Source organism: Lutra lutra, chromosome X (genome assembly GCF_902655055.1).
Source record: "Lutra lutra chromosome X, mLutLut1.2, whole genome shotgun sequence".
NCBI lineage: Eukaryota > Metazoa > Chordata > Mammalia > Carnivora > Mustelidae > Lutra > Lutra lutra.
This window is the reverse complement of record NC_062296.1, coordinates 62,688,351-62,713,632: the sequence shown is the minus strand read 5'-3', so window position 1 is coordinate 62,713,632 and position 25,282 is coordinate 62,688,351. Positions and strand designations below refer to the sequence as shown.

The 25,282-nt window shown below is 39.9% G+C and overlaps 1 protein-coding gene and 1 pseudogene across 8 annotated transcripts in view; both read right to left on the bottom strand.

Moving 5' to 3' along the window:
* The window catches only part of CASK (calcium/calmodulin dependent serine protein kinase), a 353,809-nt gene that overhangs the window by 295,296 nt on the left and 33,231 nt on the right, over nucleotides 1–25,282 (bottom strand). The gene's annotated exons all lie outside the window — the stretch shown is intronic.
* LOC125092569 (uncharacterized) lies at nucleotides 20,159–20,261 on the bottom strand (annotated as a pseudogene).

Below are 25,282 nucleotides of genomic sequence, written 5' to 3'. Positions count from 1 at the left end.
GCTAGTATTCGGAGTCCATGCTATTCAAAATTCAGGGATGAGTTGCAGTTCCTTTAAGTCCAATACAGCCAGTTAAAAAGAGCAGCCATTAAACTTGTCAGGTCCATGCTATAGTTTCCAGGACTCCTGCCTCAGAATTTTAGTCTCAATCAAGTAACTGATGTTTCTCAACCTTCTGCGGTTTGAGGAATGCCGAGCTAGACAAGGAATACTAGAACAGGGGTATCTTGCTGTTGTCTCCACACACGTGTGCACACACATTCATACTTGCACATTTGCTCACTCTGGCAGTCTTCTGGAATCTAAAAGGAGATCTAAGATACCAGAGTCTCTTCGGTGTATTTTAGTTATGCTGTATTGGTTGGAAAATGGTGTTTTTAATAATCTCATTATTTGATCCTACCTACTATAGAAAGTGAGGAAAGGTAGGGGGCACAGTAATTCACATAAATAAGGTGATGCACAATTGAAGATCAGCTCTTAATAAAGGATCTGTTAGGTGACTAAACTAGTACTTTGAGAGCAGGGATTTACTTATCCACCTTGTTTCTTAGTGTATAGTACTATGGGTGCCATTATGCTAGTGGAGACACAAATGCTTTCTGGATGAACAAATGGACTCAAATCCATTTTAGGATGCACAAACAAGACCCATTAGCATAATTATAATTTATTTCATCTAAATTATAGTTAATAGCTTTCTAGCTCTTTAATCTCGGAGATTTTCACTTCTCCAGCAGAAATAAAACTTTAACTTGGCAGTGCCAATTACTAAAAGGCAGGCAAAAGTTATAAAATCATACGACATGTTAATTTTTAAATAATTCTTCAAAAATACATTCTTTTGTTTTACTAGAAATGTGTGCAAGTTCAAAATCCTTCTAATGCTATCATAATTAAAACTCAAAAACCAGACTTTTTTACTTCTAACATGTAGTAACATCTGTTCTTAAGCACTTTGTTTTAATGATTTGAAACAGGCCTTGTAAACTTGAGGCATTTTACAAAAGCAGTATTTTGTAATGGCACAGACCCAAACATAGCTCCTAAAATTTAGAAAGCTTTGCAACCTAAAAGTTTATAAAATCAGCTGTGATAATGATTAGCTCAAAATCAATTGAAGCTTTTTGTTTACTTCAATGTTTAAACAGTTTACTAAAACAAATTTTACTTTGTATAATCTGATAAGATTAAATATGAGCCTCAATCACAATAACAGTTTACCACAAGATGTAACCAAATGGAAATAAACTACTTCTTTTATTCATATGATCACTTTTTTGATGAAATTACAAATAAATAAGCTCAATTAAGAGTTAGAAGACAGGGGCGCCTGGGTGGCTCAGTGGGTTAGGCCGCTGCCTTCGGCTCAGGTCATGATCTCGGAGTCCTGGGATCGAGCTCCGCATTGGGCTCTCTGCTCAGCAGGGGGCCTGCTTCCTCCTCTCTCTCTCTGCCTGCCTCTCTGCTTGCTTGTGATCTCTCTGTCAAATAAATAAATAAAATCTTTAAAAAAAAAAAGAGTTAGAAGACAAAGAAACTCCATGGCTCCTAATTAATGCTGGACTGAAGACTAAATTTTAAGCACAGGCTTAAATCATAAGCCTTAAAGCATAATATGAGATGATAAAATTAGAAACATTCTATACCCAATGACTAATCATATACCCATTAAAAATCAATATATATGTAATTACCATTTACTGTCCTTTAACCAAATCCTTTATTTCATAGTGGCCATTAAAGAAAAAAAAGAGGAATGAAGCATGCAGAATATCTAGCACAGATACAAAACAGATGGGTTGAGATCACATAAAAGAACATATGAATTTTTTAGTAGCTCCACCCAGTGACCACTGAAATTTCAAAAGGGAAAAAATTATTCTACTAGCCCAGAATCCTTACACGTGAAAACTACGTAACGAACTTACAACTTCCTTTTGGCATGCCCAAGCAACCTACAGGTCCAAAAACACCAGCTGCAAATATTCCTTAAGTATGAAAAGTCGCTTTAAGAGAAGACACTTTAACTCTTGATAGACTTTTTCCTCTTTGAATCAAAGCCAGCACAGCATAAACAGAGCATGGGCTTCAGAATTCCAAAGACTTGGGGCTGAATCCTGGATCTGCCCCTTACTAGGATGACATTTGGTCGGTCATTCAGCCTCTCTGGGTCCGCTTTATTTAAACTGTGAAAAAGAGATAACAGCTACTTCAAAGAATTCTGAGGAGATAAGAGAAGGCATCTAGGCCCGTGTCTGACAGGCACAAGAGGGGACTTCTTCAGGGGGTCATCTGTTACCGGACAAGGATCTCTTTACTCCTCCTTCCCTACAAAATACGAGACATCTTCCATACTACTAAGGTGCCATTTCACTATCAAAACCAAGAATCAGGAAAGAATCAGGGAGAGTTCTGTCCCTATTCATAGTGAAACAGGCAAGCAGGACCATCCTTCCTACTGAAGAACAAAATAAAATCCAAATGCAAACACACACCTTTTCTCGAAAGTATAAATATTTTATAAGGTACTTAAATTTTGCCAGTTGAAGACCTAGGAGAACATGAGAACCCACAGCAGTAAGCTCAGCTGCACACAGCTTCTTTTGCCTACAGGGTAATTCTCTACTCCTCAGAGGGAGCTGCTTCAAAAAGATGGCCTCATAGGAATGGGAAAGTAAAGAGAAGCCTTGCAATTTAATTGAGAAACCAACCCCCACTTTATTCTGGTTTCTTTTGAAGAGCTACGCCTATGGTAGAGGTGAACCAAAAGCAAACCTAGCCCTGCATGAACTTGGGAGTATGGTTCCTTCTTATCTAGTAGCTCACAGAATCTCAAACCTTAAAGTTGGATTAGGGCATTCCTGGTCATGAACTCTCCTCCACAATCCTAGCAAGGCAAACCCTCTCTTGAGAAAGATCCTGCCATCTTAGTATGAGCAAGAATCAGAATAAGGGACCAAAGAAAAAGACCAAAGCATGAGATATTGGGGAAAAATATATAATAGCCAAAATTTAAAACTCAAAGTGTGGATTTCTGGGAGCTGAAATTAAGAATTAGTAAAGGGGAATACAAATCAGAAGAAATGATCTGGACTACATCATGAAGAAAAACAAGAAGAAAACAAAGAACGAGGTAGGAGACTCGGATGAAATAATGAGAAGATTTCATGTATGTTAATTGGGGTCCCGGCAGGAAAGAAGACAATGAGGTCAAGGCGATATCTGAGGAAATAGTGAAGAACGTTTTTATAGAATATTTTCACAGAATATGGGACGCCTGGGTGGCTCAGTTGGTTAAGCAGCTGCCTTCGGCTCAGGTCATGATCCCAGCGTCCTGGGATCGAGTCCCACATCGGGCTCCTTGCTTGGCGGGGAGCCTGCTTCTCCCTCTGCCTCTGCCTGTCATTCTGTCTGCCTGTGCTCGCTCGCTCTCCTCTCTCTCTGACAAATAAATAAAAAAAATCTTAAAAAAAAAAAGAATATTTTCACAGAATAAATTCAGACAGGTCTAGTAACAAATTCAAGACTCCCAGTTAATCACAGAATAAACAAAATCTATACCCAGACACACCAAAGGAAAACAAAGACAAAGAGAAAATAACCAGAGGTTAAAAAAAAAAAGATTATCTTTAAAAAAGTGACAGTTTGACAGCTGAAAAGAGAATCCAGAAGACAATGGAACAATTCAATGAGATGAAATAAACTGTCATCCAAACAATTTTATACCCAGAGACTTCAATCATGAAAGCAAAGGTGAACACAAACTGAAAGAGGGTGTCATAGCAGATCCACACTAAGCCAGTTTCTGGGAGGGAAAATTACCCCTGATAGAAGATCAGAGATGCAAAGAATGAAGAGCAAAATAGACATAAATATATGGGTAAATCTAAATATGGACTGCGTAAAAACAATGTTCTGTTGGTGTGCAAATATAGAGAATTAAAATGTATGACATGAAATCAAGAAGGAATAAAGTTCAAATTTCCTAAGATCCTTGTGCTGGGTGAGATAAGGGTTATAAGACTCCCCAGTATTACACTCCATAAGTGCATGATACACGTTATTTTAAGGGTTACCACTGAAAGAATGGAAACAATGTCTGAATTCCAAACTAATTGGGGGAGGGAATGGAGTGACACAAAAATACCCATGTAAGAAAAAAAAAAAATCAAAGAGAACAGGCATGACAAGCAAAAATACAAAATACATTTAAACTCAAGTATACTACCTATAAACATAAGGAAATCATAAAGTATATTAAGAGGGGATAAGTCTATAGGAAAAAAGAGTAACGTTCAGGAATCGGGAATACTAAGGGTAGTCACGGTAAGCCTCATTAAAAAGGTAGCCTCGGGGCGCCTGGGTGGCTCAGTGGGTTAAGCCTCTGCCTTCGGCTCAGGTCATGATCTCAGGGTCCTGGGATCGAGTCCCGCATCAGCCTCTCTGCTTGGCAGGGAGCCTGCTTTCTCCTCTCTCTCTCTGCCTGCCTGTCTACCTACTTGTGCTCTCTCTGTCAAATAAATAAATAAAATCTTTAAAAAAAAAAAAAAAAAGGTAGCCTCTGAGCAAAAGACTCCTTCCTTCTCTAGAGCCAGCCTAAAGGCACATACCTTCTTCAGCCACAGCTCTGGGCCTGCCATTGTGGGGACCATTATTCTCAGTGTCTTTTGTTTCCTGCCCATGTCTGTCACCTTTAATTTTGTTGCTTTAACTTTTTCTACTCCTAGTACTTTGGCAATTCTTACAAAGATTCATTGTTTCTGAAGGCATGTCACAGAGTGGAGAAATCTTACACTTTCCAAATTAAGTAAGTCAAAATCTCCACAAGTAAGTATTCCTTAAGCAAAAAGCCTAACAAACTGTGACTGATTCTGGTCTACTTTCCCTGTCGACCACTTTTATCCCATTTAGTACACATAGATCAGCCACCATTGTACAGCTTAATAAATCCTTCCCTCTCCCTGAAATGCAAAATGAATTCAGAGAAGATTCTGTGCAGCAAACAACTAGAAGTTTTAGCCGATTGTGTTGCACTTGGTTGGCGCCCTTCTTTAGGGCTCTGAGAATCAGGCCGGAGCACAAGGACACCAGGGTCATGAAACTCCCAATCCACCTACTAGCTGTGACCTGGCTGCTGATGCACAATTCTCTACCAGTGAACTGAGGAAGTGGAAGAGCCAGAGACTGAGCTCACTCTGGGCTAAAACAAGCCAGTTGAGAGCTGGCCTTTGGCACGGACTCTCTTCCCATTCTGCGTCCCCTCTCCTCACCTGGTGCCGGCCAATGGCCGGCTCTTCCTCCGTGCTGGCTGCTGGTAATCACTGACAACATAAGCAGACAGGCTGGGTGGTGAGGGCCTGTCCCTTAGAGAGGCCAGAAGGAAAGGTGTTAGTGGCAGGTGCTGTAGGAGGAGTTCAGAGAGGACTCTGTTGGTCAGTCTCTCCCCGCTGCCAAGGGAAGATGGGCACTCAAAGGCTGAACCGGACTGGAGATCAGGATCCAGAGGACTCAGAGCAGGGGCAGATCTGAAGAGGACAAATGTGATCCAAGAACTGAGAAACTTCAAATCCATGGAACTATCTGGAACTAATCCTGTATAAGATGTCTAACACAATAGCTGAGGTCATAGGTTCACTCGGTTTCCTCCTGTGCCCTGAAAATGATCAAATACTTTGTGGCTGAAGAGTAAAATAAGTGAGAAGCTGACAGAAGAGTGCTGGTGTCAGGAAAAATATGACAAACGAAAGGTCTGAAATCATGCCGTTTGAATAGTATCTAAAATATAAGTTTTCAGAAGAGCTTTTTATCCGAAATATTTAGTCATACTACTAAATTTTAGCAAAAAGAAGAAATCCATATTTCTGACCTTGACTCAACTCTCCCAACTCAAAGAACAGCTTGAGAAGCAAATGCAAAGTTATGCTGACCTTGCCTTCTTTATTGGGAAGAAAAATGAGAATCCAATTATGTTGCCTAGAAAGACATATTTATACTGCTTAGCATTAAATGCTCCAAACAAAAGGCTAATACTGAAGTAAAAGGTGAAAAATGCAAACCAAGAACCAAGACTTTGAAACAGTACATCTGGTATGCAACTCATTGCAGGGCTGTAGGCAATTGAGGTTTCCTCCAACATCTTTCACAGAGCCAGCTACAACAGAGAAGAAATGAGTTCCACTGCACGGTTCTATTTTATTTTGGCTGTAACACTATTAGTAAATAACACTGAAAGCACTGAATAACAAAGACTATCAGTTGGGGGGGAAAAATCACAGAACACAATTCCTACTAGGGAACACATCAGAAAAGCCATTACCATTCAATTTGTTAGAAAATTCTGGTATTTCCACAGTACACAAATGCAGTTACTGTCTTTAATGAGATTGTAGTTTGTCCCTTTCATGTAATAGACTGGATTTTTGAGCCTGTTTTACACCTCTGATTTACCACAAATACTTTGCTGATCCATAATACAAACATTCCAGAGTACTATACATCTGCTGCTTTCATTCTTGGACAGATAAAATGGGCCTCAATACCAGCTGAGGAAATGACATTAGGGCTAGATAGCTCATCTACAGGTCATACACTATTGATCAAGACTAAGCATTCTTTTTGAAAGAGATCACTCAGCTTAAACCTTAACTCTAGTTGGTAAAATGTATTCAGGTGATCAGAAAATAAAGATGGTTGTACTGACCGGTGGAATGAGCAAAGGCTGCTATTTCCACCACTGCCCAGGATGCTCTTGGCCTTTGCCATAACGTTGCTTTTCACAGAACCGAGACAAGCATGGATGGCAACAGATTGCTTACTGGTTTAGAGGAGTACTTGAATCAAATATACAGTGCTTTGTGTTTTCCAATCTTAGTAAAGCATTACATGAATTCAACTACCAACCATCGTGCACAATGCTAAAGTTATCAGAGCAAATCTGTTTTTATTGCTTTCTCTAAAAATCTTGGAGAGATTCCGCCCCTAAATTAGGAAGTCACTGCTAAGAGAATAGTCTCAGTAATGTGCTCTTGAAAAAGTGAAGTTCTGTACTTCTGTCTTTGCCTAGAGTAGAACTGATCAGCAACAGAGCATATTTGAAAACCATCATGCTAACCCATCTGGTTCTTCCCTAAATTTCAGTGAGCCTTCTTTATGGCCTGTTACAGCCTTCTGGTCCTGTCAAAGCTCCTGCTCTTGAGGAGGCAGTTTCCTTAGAGCGTTTGCAAAACCAGTTCAGCCTTCTTCCTGCTCCTACCTTTGACTCCTCATACAGAAAACATCTTGGTTTACTCTCAGCCTCAGCCATGCTACTCTCCTTATCATCAGAAACCTCATTACAGGGGCACCTTCAACCCTCATCACTTAATGAGTCACAATCTACTTCTGCTTATGCTGACTCGAGTTACTGAGATGTTTTGAAGGGGGTGGTATTAACAAGAATATCAAAGTCAGGGGAAACCAGTAGAGAGGACTGCCAGGGAAACAAGAACGCATGTGGAATGAGGAATGATCTGGAAGGCCTCTTTTAAAGAAGACTATATTGGCTGGTATATTACTGTAAAAATGATAAAAGCGACGTGTGTAAAAGAAAACTTAAAATGCTAGAAGCCATTGTTTTAAAGATTTGGTATTTTTGAAAGCCTGATTTTAGGACTTCTACAGAAAAAAAAAACTATCCCAATACTTCTAGGAAAATACAAAAACAAAAAAATTACAAATGGTTTAACTGTATGGTACAGAAAAGTGATCAAGGAATTAAGTTGGCTTAGTGGAACCATCTGGGCTGGGAAATACTTTCTCAACAAAAAAATTCATTAATATTGGTTTAATTCTGATTAAAATATTTATATTTACATCCAAGTAGTGAAAAGCTTCCATATGTCAAATATCCTGCACTTACCAAGATTACCCATTCACATGTCACATTTCCCACAGTCTTCCAATAAGAGCAGTAAGAACGATAAAATTATTAGTGATATGGGGCACCTGGGTGGCTCAGTGGGTTAAAGCCTCTGCCTTCGGCTCAGGTCATGATCTCAGGGTCCTGGGATCGAGCCCCGCATCGGGCTCTCTGCTCAGTGGAGAGCCTGCTTCCTCCTCTCTCTCTCTCTGCCTGCCTCTCTGCCTACATGTGATCTCTGTCTGTCAAATAAATAAATAAAATCTTTAAAAAAATTATTAGTGATAGCTACTGTATTAGGATATATTAGAATAGAGTATTAATATTATAAGGTATTGAGCACAATATGCTAGTCATCTCTCTAAGACTTGCTGGTATTAACTCAAGTTCTCATAAGTACTCTAGGATAGGCAGTGTCTTTATTCCACTTTACAGAGGAGGAAAACTGAGGTACAGAGAAGCTTAGCCTAGCCCCAGAACTAGCAACTGGTTCAACCAGAATTCAAATCCAGAAATTCCAGATCCAGAGCCCATGCTTTTCTTAATCACAAGGTTATCCCTGCCTCACACCTGTATCAGACATATGCCCAAGGTCCCCTGCTGAAGTTTTCCAATCCTTATTCCATTTATAGAGGCAAAAACTCGCCTGTTGTATTTATCAGGAAAATCTGCAGACTTCAGTTGCCTTGTATGTTTTATTTATATTCTGTAGTACTTTGGATTTTCTTTTTAAAAAGTATATAGTAAGTATTCACTTACAATATGAAAAAAAATACTGTATTTTGTAGAAAGCATCTCCATGTTCAAAGTTTATTTGAAAAACAATTTTCAAACTTACAAAAAAGTGAAATTAATACTGCATATTGACTTAAGTTTCCTTTCTGCTGTATAATTAATTAAGTGGCACTAAAAACATCTTTAGTTGGTTAGAAGGTGATGCAGAACTAGAATATTAATAATATTTCTTCTAGAGTAATTCTATAAGTACATGGCAACGACAATTCTACCAAATGCTCTGTAGGCAAATAAACTAACAGAGTCACACTCCCATGAATCCAGCACTAGAGCAAAAGTCAAGAAATATGGGTGTCCAGTTCTGGCTTCGCAAGTGATGGGTTATTTTTGTGTTACAGTCACTCCGTGCCTATTTCCTGGATTTTCATAGACAGCGTTAGAGGTAGGTAACTACTCCCATTCTGCCAAGATCTAAATTTGGACTTAGAAAAAAAAATCCAAAAGGCACTAGGTTTCCTCAATAGGTTTTTCCATCAATCCTGTCCCTTTTTCATCAACCACCACAGGACAATCATCATCTGTGACTGGAGAGAAGAATGTGTGCGTTCTAGTTCTAAAATTCATCACCAACTATTAGTCCAACTCTCTGGTCGTCCCTCGAAAAGGGGAATTAGACCGGTCCTTATTCTCTTTTTGTAGGGACAAGTCACTTCATTTACCCAAAGACTGAAGATTAATGACCAGGAATAAGAGGGAGAATCTGCTCATGAGACACAGCACCTCCAGGCTGGAAGAAAGATTCATTTCTGACAGAATCTGGAAGAGATTCCAGCCTCATTGCCAAATAGACATTGTAGGCAAGGGCGAAACCTATAGTTCTAACTTCAGACTGCCAGAAAGACCAAAGCCCAGAATGGAGAGGGTATGCCAATACATAGGAGGTCTAACTTGGCACTTCTTTTGCTTGAAATACTCATTACCTTAAAAGAATGCTGTGACAGTAGAATACCTGTGCCTAACAAAACCGACGATTCAATAAGGTACTTGCTCATTTCAAGTCTGACCAATCAGCTCAAACTACAACATCTACCAAAGGATTTAGTTAACTAAGATCTAAAATACTAGGCTCTGAAGAAGTCATTTAACCATTCTATACCATGAGCTTCTCTCCCTTACCATAACATCTAAGTAGGATCATGGTACCTTTAGAATTTAGCAGAAAATTATCCTGGTATAAAGTGCTGTAAAATACAACCAAGTTAAATCACAACAAAGCCTTGCTTACCAAAAGGCTAACAATACATCTTAGACACAGTTATACTATATTGTGAATGCAACTCAAGGCACTAAACTGTAGAGTTAAAAGGGTGCAAATGGCAAATTTCATGTTATATACAATTTATTATAATTTTTAATAATTTTAAAAATGGGAAGGAATAAAAATATATCTTAGAATGCAATTTATTTTCATGAGGCATGAGTATATATTTTTAAAAAATCAACCAGTACATGTTTTAAGTGAAATAAATACATTATGACACTTGAGTTTTAAAAGACCAACTTTTTCATTAATAGCAGTAATCAACATCAATCACATAATGGCAGAAACAAAAACAAAACAAAAAAACCTCCCAAGGATGAGAAAGTAAATGCCTATAATTACAGGTGGATTTAACTTCTACATGTTATGCTTCTGTAAACTTAGTTATATGTGAATTACATTTAATTAGACTGGAGGGAAAAACTGATAAAACTCAGCTTCAGAAGCTGATTTCTCCACAGTGAGAGATTTCTTCCTATAAAGTAAGTGAGTGCCTAACAAATTACCTAGAATTCTAGCTTCTGTACAGAGTTTTGGTAAAGTGAGGCTCCTCTAGAAAAAACGTCAGATGTAGAGATGATCCCAGGTGTCACTTGATCCAGTCCTTCATTTTGTAGATGAGGACTCTAGGTCAAAAAATGCAAAGACAAGCATCACTTCCTACACACCCTCAAGACACATAGTCATGAACACACAGACACATGAGGTCTGGTGACCTAGGACCTGAACTCTGAAACTCAAAGTGCAACAGTCTTCATTCTCCTCATCCTGTTCTCCATTTCTCTTCCTTCCAATCACCATGGCTCAAGAATGCCAAATAAAGGTTTTAATTCCTATGAAACACTTGGTTACTCATTTTTAAAAAGATTTATTTGAGAGAGAGAGAGAAAGAGAAAGAATGAGCAGGGGGAGGGGGGAAACAGAGAAGCCGGCTCCTCACTGAGCAGAGGGTCCAATGCGGGGCTTGATCCCAGGACCCTGGGATCATGACCCGAGCCAAAGGCAGACTCTTTGAGCTGACTTAAGCCACCCAGGCACCCCGGTTACTCATTTTTTTTAAAAAGATTTTATTTATTTATTTGACAGACAGAGATCACAAGCAGGCAGAGAGGCAGGCAGAGAGAGAAGAGGAAGCAGGCTCCTTCCTGAGCAGAGAGCCCGATGCAGGGCTCGATCCCAGGACCCTGAGATCATGACCTGAGCCGAAGGCAGCGGCTTAAAGGCGCCCCCGGTTACTCATTTTTAAAAAAAACACTTAATTTGAGAGAGAGACTGCACACAAGTGTGCAAGTAGGGGGAGGAGCAGAGGGAGAGAATCTCAAGCAGACTCCCTGCTCAGTGCAGAGCCTGCTGCGGGTCTCCATTTCATGACCCTGAGATCATGACCTGATCCAAAATCAAGAGTTGGACACTTAGCCAACGGAGTCACCCAGGTGCCCCAGTTACTCATTTTTAAACGATTTTTATCCCTATCACATTTCCTAAGGTATGTTTTGAGGTTCACTATTCTTACAAATTGCTCTACGACTCAAAGGTTCTAAGAGCAAAGTACATTAAGAAGACATTCAAGAACACTCCTATTTTTTTAAGATCTCAGTGCATATTAGCAAATTTAAGGCTCTGAAAGGTCCCATGGAAAAGAGACTTGTTAAATTTCTTTAAAAGTAGAATTTCCTAAACTTCTGAGCATACTATACTTAGAAAAAAAGATGGAAACAATGTTCTTCAAACATATTTTGGGGGGCACCTGGGTGGCTCAGTCGGCTAAGCATCTGCCTTTGGCTCAGGTCATGATCCCAGGGTCTTGGGATCAACCCCAGCATTGGGCTCCCTGCTCAGCAGGGAGTCTGCTTCTCCTTCTTCCTCTCCTCCTGGCTTGTACATGCTCGCTCGCTCACTCACTCTCAAATAAATAAAATCTTTAAAAAAATGAAATATATTTTGGGAGATGCTATCCTACAGTTTCATTCAAGATCTGGAGTATTCACATATCTGTAGAATTGAATTCAACTCCGAACACATCAAATAAAGTGTCCACAAAAAAACACAGCTAATCAACTAACTATATGTTTCACTGTTAGGGGAAGGAAATATATTAGAGTGTATAAAGATAATAGACACTTTATAGTAAAAGAGTGAATTCTGACAAATCAGATTTAAAATTTGACAGAGTTTAAGGTCATGTAAACATAAAAAAGCAAAACAGATTCTGATGTGAAACATGTTAATACATAGACTCAAAGAATTTTCAAAGAGGACTGTGACATAGGTAGACTAAACACACACCACTCCTCCAGAGAACAAATATTCTTAAGACTGGTGTTCTCCCCATGGCTTTGGAGAGCAGTCTTTCTGTTGAAGGTTATATAGATTTGGTGGTAACCTGAAGTGATCATATAGGTTTTCTGATAACCTGAGGGGAGAATTTGGGAAACTGAAGCTAAACAATCAGGACAGCATTTTGTTAACTCTAGTACCAGGCATGAGCTTTTGGGAATTTGATATAAAATATAATGATATACACCTTATGTACTTTGAAATGGTCTATCTACTGGCACTAACAACAATGGCAAACTATGGAACGTCAGTTTATGTTTCCAAATTTTTATTTCACACTAAATGGCAGGGACAATTAAAAAACAAATTCCTTCCTGTCCTAATTAAGTTGGTCTGTCTAAACAGTATGCCTCTTGCCTGAGGAAGACAAGCTCTCATGCTGTATGGGAGAGTCCTTGTTCTAATGAGGAGGGGTTTACATTTACTCACGGGCCCACGTGACCACAGCCAGAGTACTTGAGCCAAATACTTGAGAAGGATTAAGGCAGTTTCTTTTCCTGGGCATGTTTTAGTTTAAATCACCTTATGCTGCATTCACATTTAAGATACCCTCTGTAACCATAAACCAGATTCTGCCTTATTACCAGTGACTAGACTTTTCCTTGATGGGAAAAAACAAAACAAAAATCACCGCTCTTACACACCTACCTGCAGACCTCTTTCAGAGCATCTATCCATGCTAAACTTCATCCAGAAGATGAAGAGAAGCCGGAAGGGACTGAGTCACATGACAACGGGGGCACACTGCATCCCAAAGTACATACTCTGGGCAGCATTAGCACGTGTGCTCGGCCTCTCCACGTGTCTCTACTGTCGCAGGCCATGCTTGAGACCCAGTGACCCATCCCCAGTGGAATGGACTGAAGTCGCTGACTACATGAAACAAAAGGAGAATGATTCAAATGCCCAAGCAAGTCTATGAAAATAGGAGTCAAATGATATTTGGTTCTAATTCTTCATTTAATTTCACATTTTCAACTTCTACTTTAAAATCTGGAAACCCTAGGCCATACTCAAATGTTTATTACAAGTACAGCTGCTCTATTTATTCTTTAAAACTATACTGCCTATGTTAAGAACTTCCCAAGTAAATCACCAAATAATTGAAAGAATTACTGAACTTCTGCACTCAAAGATTATTTGATTTTTTAAAAAAGATTTTATTATTTGATAGAGACACAGCAAAAAAGGGGAATACAAGCAGAGGGAGCGGGAGAGGGAGAAACAGGCTCCCCACTGAGCAGAGAGCCTGATATGGGGCTTGATCCCAGGACCCTGGGATCATGACCTGAGCTGAAGGCTAACGCTTAACGACTAAGCCACCCAGGTGCCCCTCGAAGATAATTTTAAATATCAAAGAGGAAATAAATAAAATGACCTTACCTTACAGAATTTAAAAATCATAGTTCACTGTTTTTCATTTATAGGTAAATTGCAGAGTAGCTCTTAAGGGGGTCCAATAAGATGTTGTAGAGGGAAATAAATTTGGAAGCAACAGGAAAAAATGCAGAATTATTGTTGTGGTGACTAGAGCTAGTGTCATTTGTTAGAGTAAGCATCAATCTGTCATCACACGAAATAAATTAGAAATTTTTTTTTAGAAAGTGCTACAAGAGTATGTGGTTTCATTTATGATTACTCAGCAAGAAAGCAATTATTCAGTTAACAGGACCAAGAATACGAAGGAGGACTTCCTGTCCTAAAATCATTCATTAACATTCAGGTTAATATAAGGAGATTCAATATCAGATCTCTTGAAACCTAAAGAGAAATATCTGGTGAATTCAAGGCTTGTGGGTATTTTCACAATGCAACTTGCTTTTAATTCTGGGAGCTACCATTCCTTGAATTTTCTCAAATAATGAGCGGTTTCATACTGGTAGAGCATTAAAAAAATACACAAGTTGCTTTACTGAGTCCCAAGAATGACATTTTTTTTAAGTAGGTTCTACACCCAAATTGGGGCCCAAACCCATGACTATACTGATAGAGCCAGCCAGGCGCCCCCAAGAATGACATCTTGTATAAACTAACAGTAAGGCATCACACTCTGCTTGCAAAACTTTATGGTTAGTTTTAGATGGTGGTTTTGTCCTTTGCTTTGCCGTTTTCAGACTTCCTTGCTCATTCACCCCTGATTTAATAGGTTTATTAATAATATCCTAAGTAAGCTCTATACAATTTCGGAAACTTGTCCTACTTCCTCAGGTCTAACACAGTGCTAGAGCTATTTCACTTCACTTGCACAAAACTACCTGAGAGAGATCAAAGCACTTTCTGTCCTTTCTCAACACTCCTGAACAGTGAAGAAGACAGTATTACTCTATTTTAAGGATAAAAATGGAAGTGCAGGAAGTGCAAAGATGGCTCCGGCAATAGCCTCATCTCTCGCCTTGGGTGCTGCCTACAGAAGCATGTTCGGTCTGTAAAAGCTCATCGAGCACCACACGCTTACGGTCTGTGTATTTTTCTGTAGTTTATGCTATACTTCAGTAAAAAGTTCAAAAAAGGAAAAAAAAACTAAAGACCCAAATTCTGAAATGTCTAGTGACTTGAACATCAGTGGCAGAGGCTGCCCCAGATGCAAGCCATGCAAAGCTTGGCTTCGGTGTTCCACATTCAACTACCATGTTGCTTTCCCTGTTAATCATTTCTTTCCACTCAATCTTCCGATCATTAGCAATAAAATACTCTGCCTCATCAGAATATGCCTGGAACATCACACTTAGAAAACCTTTCCACATGCTCAGCACGGAGTCTGCTTGGGTTTCTATCTCCCCTCTCCCTCTGCCCCTCTCCCGCCCCCGTACGTTTTCTCATGCTAGCTCTCAAATAAATAAGGCTTAAAAAAAAAAAAAAACAACTCTTTCTTCATGTCAATTTAATCTTATATGCATGCAGTAATATGGATTCCTCCAACACCCAAACTTCATCCTAGCTAGGTGATCCAAATGCATTTCACCTATTGATAACCATGCTTTAGTAGTCTGACTGCAACCCTTACAGTTATGGCATTGCATACAATTACGTTTTTTTTTTTAAAGATTTATTTATTTATTTATTTGACACAGAGAGATCACAAGTAGGCAGAGAGGCAGGCAGAGAGAGAGAGAGAGGAAAGCAGGCTCCCTGCTGAGCAGAGAGCCTGATGCGGGACTCGATCCCAGAACCCTGAGATCATGACCTGAGCCGAGGCAGCGGCTTAACCCACTGAGCCACCCAGGCACCCCTACAATTACGTTTTTAACCATAAAGTGTCTCATTATCTATATTGTTTGAGTCCATCCTTATACTTTAGAAATGTTAATGATTAAAATGTGGAAGAGAAAAGAATCTTACTCCATTCCCCTATAGCTCTTAGATTATCTGAAATGATGGGGAAAGGTCAGTAGAATAACTTTGCAGAAACAAAATTTGGTTACATAGATATTTCACATATATTTATTTTTCTCCTCTCATCTCTCAATACCATCTAGACACATATAACATGTACCTATACTAACCACAATCATCTTAAAAAGATGAGATTCTGGGGCGCCTGGGTGGCTCAGTGGGTTAAGCCGCTGCCTTCGGCTCAGGTCATGATCTCAGGGTCCTGGGATCGAGTCCCGCATCGGGCTCTCTGCTCAGCAGGGAGCCTGCTTCCCTCTCTCTCTCTCTCTCTGCCTGCCTCTCCATCTACTTGTGATCTCTCTGTCAAATAAATAAATAAAATCTTAAAAAAAAAGATGAGATTCTCAGCTGCCCCCAATGCCTTTGCACTAACTTTTGAAAACTGTTTCCTTTGCCTAGAATACCCTTCCCCTTGTCCAATCCCTCTCCACTAATCCTTCAAGATTTAGCTTCAGTATCTAAGAATTGTTTTTATTCCCCTCTGAGCAAGAAAAGATCTCTTTCCCCTTAGTGCTCACAAAGCACAGGACTTCAGTACAGCAACAGGAAGAACAGTAAAGAGTCACAAAATTCAATGATAAAAAAATTAAAGTAGGGGCGCCTGGGTGGCTCAGTGGGTTAAGCCGCTGCCTTCGGCTCAGGTCATGATCTCAGGGTCCTGGGATCGAGCCCCGCATCGGGCTCTCTGCTCAGCAGGGAGCCTGCTTCCTCCTCTCTCTCTGCCTGCCTCTCTGCCTGCTTGTGATCTCTGTCAAATAAATAAATAAAATCTTAAAAAAAAAATTAAAGTATGTTGTGGAGTCTTAAAGCTAGCTCCATTCAGAAGCTGGAGTATTCCCCCATTTCTCACTCCCGAAGCAGGGTGAGCTCCCTCTCTCTGTTTTGTCATAGCATCCCTTTGGCCTCCCTTCACGGCACTCACAAGTGAGTTTTAAACAATTACTTGTAGAATTATTATTTAACACTGGTCTCCCTCTGTAGACTAGTAAGTTTCATGAAAAAAAAAAAAAAAAAGGGCACCTTCCAGGTTTTCAAGGCGTTATCTCCAGGGCTCAGAAGAACTTGAGACATAGTAACAGCTCACTACATTTTGTTGAATGAATGTTCCTAAGAAGCTACATACCATTTCGGTTCATTTGCTATGCCATTTTTGCTCACTTGATAGACAGGTTTACTGCTTTAAAAATAATATTCTGACTTAGCATGCCCCAGTTGCTTCACATATGCAACTTATCTTTACAGGCACTGTGAAATAATCACAATAACTATGAACAAATTAAGAAAGTAAAATAATTCAATTTGTTATTTACATGTTTACTTCCCCTATAGAGTTCCCAAGTGGCAGGGACTGTTGGTACAATTACAGCAAGATAGCTGACCAGGGGTGCCTGCGTGGCTCAGTGGGTTAAGCCTCTGCCTTTGGCTTGGGTCATTATCTCAGGGTCTTGGGATTGACCCTCGCGTCGGGCTCTCTGGCTCAGCGGGGAGCCCGCTTCCCCCTCTCTCTCTGCCTACTTGCGATTTCTCTCCGTGTCAAATAAATAAGTAAAATCTAAATAAATAAAATCTTTAAAAGAAATATATCCCCCCCCCCAGAAAAAAGGTAGCTGACCAATTCAGAGGAGAGAGTCAAATCTCCTTAGGCTCCCAGCTTTACCATTTGAGAGCTTGGTAACCCTGGACAAGGGACTTAAAACTCTCTGAGTCTCTGTTTACATACAGCTGTAGGGAGGATAATACTATCTACCCTCCTGAGATTGTTGTATTTTTTACACAGTTTTACTGAGGTATATTTGAGGTATATTGAGGTACAGTGAAAGTTGTATATACTTAAGGCATACAATATGATTTGATATATACATTGTGAAATGATTACCAGAATCAAGTTACCAATTAACATGCCATCAACTCACACATTTACCATCTTTTTGTGGTGAGAACATTTATGATCTACTATCTCAGCAAATTTCAATCACATAATGTAGTGACTGTATTCAATGACATAATGTAGTAACTATAGTCACCATGCTGCACGTTAGCTCTCCAGAACTTATTCTTCTGCACAACTGAAACTTTGTACACTTTGAGCAATATCTCCCCATTTCTCCTACCACTCTAGCCCCTATCAACCACCGTTACACTCTCTGCTAGGAGTTAGACTATTTTAGACTCCACATAGAAGATCATGTAGTGTTTGTCTTTCTGTGTCTAGCTTACTTCACATAGCATGATGTCCTCCAGATTCATCCATATTGTCACAAACAGCAGGTTTTCCTTCTTTAAGGCTGAACAATAATAGTATGCTGTGTTTGCACATACATGCATATCCCATTTTCTTTATCCATTCATCCACTAACATTTTGATGGTTTCTAGATCTTAGCTGTAATGAATAATGTTGCAATGAACAAGGGGGTGCAGACTTTCTTTGATACCGATTTCATTTCTTTTGGATATACACCAAGAAGCAGAACTGCTAGGTCATATGGTAGTTCCGTTATTTGAGCATCCTCCATACTGTTCTCCAAAATGGCTTTATCCATTTATATTCCCACGAACAGTGTATAAGAATTCCTTTTTCTCCACATCCTTGCCAACACTTGTGTTTTTGAGAACAACCACATTTTGATTTGCATTTCTCTGATGAGTTGTGGTGCTATGAACATCCTTCTTAGAACTGCTTTTGCTGCATCCTTGAGGTTTTAGTATGTTGTGTTTGCACACAGTTCCTGAGACTGATTAGACTGCCTCTAGGATTACAGTTGAGTAGGGATGAAGCCAGGTCTTGTGGTTGTTGGGTTCACGTTGACAGGCCTATTACCAGGGCTGCAGTCAAGTGCAGCTTCCACCACCCCCCTGAACATCCTCCTACTGGGTTGCTGGGCTGCTTGGGTGGAGCAGGAGGTGGGGCTGGAAAGACACCTTCCAGGTTTCGGTATAGCATAGCAGGACTGTAGCCAGGTCACAAGACGGCTTCAGGGATTACAGTCAGATCTGAGGTTGATGGGCCTATTACTGGAGGTACCCTAAGGGCATGGTTTCTACCAGGTCCTTAGGTGGGCAGGACTGCCATGGGAACAGGTAGAATGGGGCTGGACTTGGGTCATGGGCCTGCAGTTGGGTTCAAGGGTCAGCAGGCCAGTTACCAGGAACAGGGAAAGAGGTGGCTCCTCCTAGGTACCTTGATGGAAGGGGCTGGTGGCAGGACTGTAGACAAGTAAGGCTATTGCCAAATGCACAAGAAAATGCGGCTGCTTCTGGTCTGCAACCAGGACCACAGTTAGTGGGCCTAAACAGATCTACCTTCTCAAAGTGGCCCCCTCCAGTCTTGGGCTCCACCGAGGTTTTGCAATCTCCTACCTGGATACCAAAACTCTTATAGAGGCACTTTTGTTCATGCACAGTTGCCAAATATTCTGTTAGGGGGGGATTGGGGGATATGGGCTGGGGAATCTCTATCTTGCATCTAACTAGGCAATTTAATAGAATAGATTGTTGTGAGGATTAAATGAATATATGTAAAATGTTTATGAAATAGTCACAATGGTAATTACTCAAAAACTGTTATTTACTAGTATTAAGCACTACTGTCTAATATAACGGCTGACAACTGGTGCTCAAATATCTATTATTTGATGAATCTTCAAAACATAGGAGAATTTGAAAATGTGAAATCTTAGAAATGAGATTCTAGTGCCCAGGTACTACTTATCCTCTTCTTTTTATGTTAATTCTTTTCATTTTTTTTTCTTTTTAAAGGACTACCTTGAAGAGAGCTAATCAGGGAAAACAGAGGTCACAACACTACAACACTCCAAGTAGCATAAAACATTATTCTTTATTAAAACTTGTCTTTCAAGACTCTCAGTCTAGGACACTGCCAAAAGTAAAGTTTACGGAACTTAAAAGTCTTAACTTTGGATCAACTGAGGATATTTACATAACGGTCAATAATTAGCATATATATAATATATATTATATATAATAATCAGCAAATATATACGTATGTATTTGCTAAGTACCAAATAAAACAGCCACAAAAGAATTTAGTTTTCATTTATAGGGGAAAATTACATACATCCAAAGGTCCTCATTATTGATTGTCCTTATAAGCATCTAGTTGCAAGTTCACTTTCTACTTACCCATGGAACCTGTCCCCATGGACAAGAACCAAGACCCTGGGTAAACTGCATCACCTGGTGGCTGACATCAAAACAGCTGGCACAACAGCTCTTCTGCTTTAATAGAAACCATCTATTTTTTCTTGACCATTTACCCATCACTGATTAACTTTTCTTGGAAATTATGTCCACATATTTCTTTGTTCACACTTTTCCTGTCTTTGCCAAGTGTTCCTGTCCTTAGGAAAAAGTACTCCTTGCTAGTCCTAATTTCTCCCAATTTAGGACTTAAAAAGCAGATGTACACCAAGCTGCCCATTGGTGCTTAGAATACACCTATATGAAGGTAGGGAAAAGATTTTCTTGAAAATTTGTCTTAAGAACTAATGGCAGTCTCTAACAAATTCAAAGTGACTTTACTACACTTGATCTTAGCCAAAAGGCCGAGAAGCGATTCAAAGTGACTTTAAAGCTGGTTACTCTTGTTAGGTGGTAGCAAAATACTTGATAACGTCACATGCCCAATCAGACTGTAATTTAGGGAACTTGAGGAAGATTTCAGGACATGAGTATATGATGGCTTTTTCTTGCAGCTTTTGAGTCCAGTCCCAGGAGAGGCCAAATCAAACTAGAGCTAGACATTCTATGCCTGCAGCCTTCAATCTAGATTGACTGAGAGTCACATAATTTGAAGCTTTGCAGGGCTGTAAATATCACAGCCTCTGTACCTCAGATTGAGGTGATTATAAGTAGTAACTCACAAGTGGCTGTCTTAGCAGGAGATAAGACCACAGCCCCAAGCTGTTTTAAGAGTTCTTTTCAGGACAAGGAAGAAAACCAGCCAGCAAAAAAAAAAAAAAAAAAAAAAAAAAATCAGATTAAGGATGTAGCCTACCCCAAGGCAGCTGGCTATTAATTTAAGAGCTAAAAGAAAAGAGCTGAGCACAGAGGACAGTGAGCAGAAGAATTTAAGCTAGATGTGGCTTCTACTCCATGGAGCTTACAGAAAGCAAAATATCAAACACCCATAAGTTCTTGAGGGAATGTCATAGAAACTGTAAGACTGCTCTGTAGCAAGTATTAAGTCTCCAAAAATATTTCATGGCCCCAAATCCTCACCAAGAGATCATTTATTAGTTGTGAAAGCTGTGCTTTCCCCCAAGAAAAAGTATGCTCTTGAGATGGGGCCATGGAGAAGAATGGACAATAAAGAATCTCTAGAGAACAGTTAGGGGCCTGCTCCAGGGCAAAGGAAACCCCCCTGTATTATTCGGACTATTCCAGTTGCTGCTTTGACCCTGATATTTAGCTAACCACACTTACCTTGCCTCTAGGGATGGAGTGCCACTTGGCCTCTGCCACACCAGGATCCAATTACCCACCCTGGATTTAGGTTTGAGAATCCAATGGCAGCAGTTCCCACTATAATTTCTGACCTATAGGGAGGAGCAATCAAAGAGTGCCTCGGATGCTGGGACTCCCCTCACAAATTTATTTCCCAGGCAAAGGAAATCCCTCTGGAGAAGAGAGCCAGGGACCGTCATATAGGCCATTCAGGGAGCTTTCTCAGCTGGCAGGGCAGGAAGTCTTTGCTCTTCCTGCCCAGTAGGGTTTGGCCACTGCTATCTTTCCCAATCTCCCCTCTTTTGTGTATGGGAACTTTTACTATAGTTATCAACTATTTTTTTTTCCTATCTATGTAACAATGGGGGCATGGCAGTTTTGTGAAACATCAGACAAGACATAACTAGACCTAATGGGGTAGACTGCACATCACCAAGAAATGGACTTGGGAAAATGGACACAATGACTAGGTAATACTTTGGAGGTAGTTCCATTGAGGACAGGGGGAGCATGTTCTTTGTATGGGAAAAAGATTCAATAAGGATCAGGGTAGTTAATGCGGTATACTACAGTAAAGAGTGCTAACTACCCCCCAATATCCATTCTCCCCTTTTTTTTTCTTGATACCAGAAGCCCAAAATTTTGGGGTTGCAATGTGCTCCAGTAAAAATACATGCCCCAGCTTTCTGGTATATAAGGGGGCCATGTGATATAGTTTGGCCAATAATCTAAAAACAGACTTCACTGGATGTGCTTTATAAGAAAGTTCTTTAAAGAGGTCTTATACATCTAGCAGGCACCATTTTGCTCTTTCCTATCTTCCAGCCTGCCTAGAACACGGATGGGATGACTTGGGAATAACGCTATAACCATGAACATAGGCTAAAATGGCAGGGAAGAAGGCTAGAAGGCACCTGGGTCCCTAATGGTATCCTGGAGACCCTGTACCAGCCTTGGAATGCTGAATTTTGGAATTGTCATGAGTAAAAAAATTAACTCAAATTTAAGGCCACCATTATGTTTTCTATCTCACGTAGTAAAATTAAATTCCTTAACCGGTACACATAGCATCCTTTAACTTACTGAGCATTCAATAAAAAATCTACAAAGAAACTATCAGGTACCTTAGATTTAGCTAGCATGACTGCTACCTATTTGCCATCCATAGGTTGCCCCCATGTCCACTTCAGACGTAGTTCAATCAGGGGCATTCTCCCCCAGTAAGCTGGAAGTAGGCCTACAAAACTATTTCAACTACAACAAGTCTCAACAGTTAAAATTCATCTAACTGACCTGGCACCCAGTATAGAACCCATTTTCCATTTGTATCAATTTCAGTTTCTCGGAGCTCAAGAATTCTGATGACAAAATTATAGACCGTGTAATGGAAAAAATGTGTCAAGAGTTCTACCTACCAAGGAATGCAGAAAAAATTAATATAATCTGAATTCTACAACTCTGAACCAGTCACATTTTCTCAAAAAACTGGTTCCTTCATTTGTGAGATGGGAAAAAAATATAGGAAAATCTACTTACCTCATAGGGTTGACATGAAGATCATACAGAAAGTGAGTGCAAAAAAACAGTAACAATAAAACTTTGAACCTGAAATTACTATGAACACATAAATCATTATAAAATGTTATTCTTTACAACTAGCATACTTTCCTATTAGGGATACTCAACATTTTTTTTAAATTTTTTTATTTTTTCAGCATAACAGTATTCATTATTTTTGCACCACACCCAGTGCTCCATGCAATCTGTGCCCTCTACAATACCCACCACCTGGTGCCCCCAACCTCCCACCCCCCATCCCTTCAAAATTCTCAGATCGTTTTTCAGAGTCCATAGTCTCTCATGGTTCACCTCCCCTTCCAATTTCCCTCAACTCCCTTCTCCTCTCCATCTCCCCTTGTCCTCCATGCTATTTGTTATGCTCCACAAATAAGTGAAACCATGTGATAATTGACTCTCTCTGCTTGACTTATTTCACTCAGCATAATCTCTTCCAGTCCCGTCCATGTTGCTACAAAACTTGGGGATTCATCCTTTCTTTCTTTTTTTTTTTTTTTTTTTTTTTACAGCTTTATAAACATATATTTTTATCCCCAGGGGTACAGGTCTGCGAATCGCCAGGTTGACACACTTCACAACACTCACCATAGCACATACCCTCCCCAATATCCATAACCCCACCCCCTCCCCCAACCCCCTCCCCCCATCAACCCTCAGTTTGTTTTGTGAGATTAAGAGTCACTTATGGTTTGTCTCCCTCCCAATCCCATCTTGTTTCATTTACTCTTCTCCTACCCCCTCAACCCCCCCATGTTGCATCTCCTCTCCCTCATATCAGGGAGATCATATGATAGTTGTCTTTCTCCGATTGACTTATTTCGCTAAGCATGATACCCTCTAGTTCCATCCACGTCGTCGCAAATGGCAAGATTTCATTTCTTTTGATGGCTGCATAGTATTCCATTGTGTATATATACCACCTCTTCTTTATCCATTCGTCTGTAGATGGACATCTAGGTTCTTTCCATAGTTTGGCTATTGTAGACATTGCTGCTATAAACATTCGGGTGCATGTGCCCCTTCGGATCACTATGTTTGTATCTTTAGGGTAAATACCCAGCAGTGCAATTGCAGGGTCATAGGGTAGTTCTATTTTCAACATTTTGAGGAACCTCCATGCTGTTTTCCAGAGTGGTTGCACCAGCTTGCATTCCCACCAACAGTGTAGGAGGGTTCCCCTTTCTCCGCATCCTCGCCAGCATCTGTCATTTCCAGACTTGTTAATTTTAGCCATTCTGACTGGTGTGAGGTGATATCTCATGGTGGTTTTGATTTGTATTTCCCTGATGCCGAGTGATATGGAGCACTTTTTCATGTGTCTGTTGGCCATCTGGATGTCTTCTTTGCAGAAATGTCTGTTCATGTCCTCTGCCCATTTCTTGATTGGATTATTTGTTCTTTGGGTGTTGAGTTTGCTAAGTTCTTTATAGATTTTGGACACTAGCCCTTTATCTGATATGTCATTTGCAAATATCTTCTCCCATTCTGTCAGTTGTCTTTTGGTTTTGTTCACTGTTTCCTTTGCTGTGCAAAAGCTTTTGATCTTGATGAAATCCCAAAAGTTCATTTTTGCCCTTGCTTCCCTTGCCTTTGGTGATGTTCCTAGGAAGATGTTGCTGCGGCTGACGTCGAAGAGGTTGCTGCCTGTGTTCTCCTCGAGGATTTTGATGGATTCCTTTCTCACATTGAGATCCTTCATCCATTTTGAGTCTATTTTCGTGTGTGGTGTAAGGAAATGATCCAATTTCATTTTTCTGCATGTGGCTGTCCAATTTTCCCAACACCATTTATTGAAGAGGCTGTCTTTGTTCCATTGGACATTCTTTCCTGCTTTGTCGAAGATGAGTTGACCATAGAGTTGAGGGTCCATTTCTGGGCTCTCTATTCTGTTCCATTGATCTATGTGTCTGTTTTTGTGCCAGTACCATGCTGTCTTGATGATGACAGCTTTGTAATAGAGCTTGAAGTCCAGAATTGTGATGCCACCATCTTTGGCTTTCTTTTTCAATATTCCTTTGGCTATTCGAGGTCTTTTCTGGTTCCATATAAATTTTAGGATTATTTGTTCCATTTCTTTGAAAAAAATGGATGTTACTTTGATAGGAATTGCATTAAATGTGTAGATTGCTTTAGGTAGCATAGACATTTTCACAATATTTATTCTTCCAATCCAGGAGCATGGAACATTTTTCCATTTCTTTGTGTCTTCCTCAATTTCTTTCATGAGTACTTTATAGTTTTCTGAGTATAGATTCTTAGTCTCTTTGGTTAGGTTTATTCCTAGGTATCTTATAGTTTTGGGTGCAATTGTAAATGGGATGGACTCCTTAATTTCTCTTTCTTCTGTCTTGTTGTTGGTGTAGAGAAATGCAACTGATTTCTGTGCATTGATTTTATATCCTGACACTTTACTGAATTCCTGTCCAAGTTCTAGCAGTTTTGGAGTGGAGTCTTTTGGGTTTTCCACATAGAGTATCATATCATCTGCGAAGAGTGATAGTTTGACTTCTTCTTTGCCGATTTGGATGCCTTTAATTTCCTTTTGTTGTCTGAT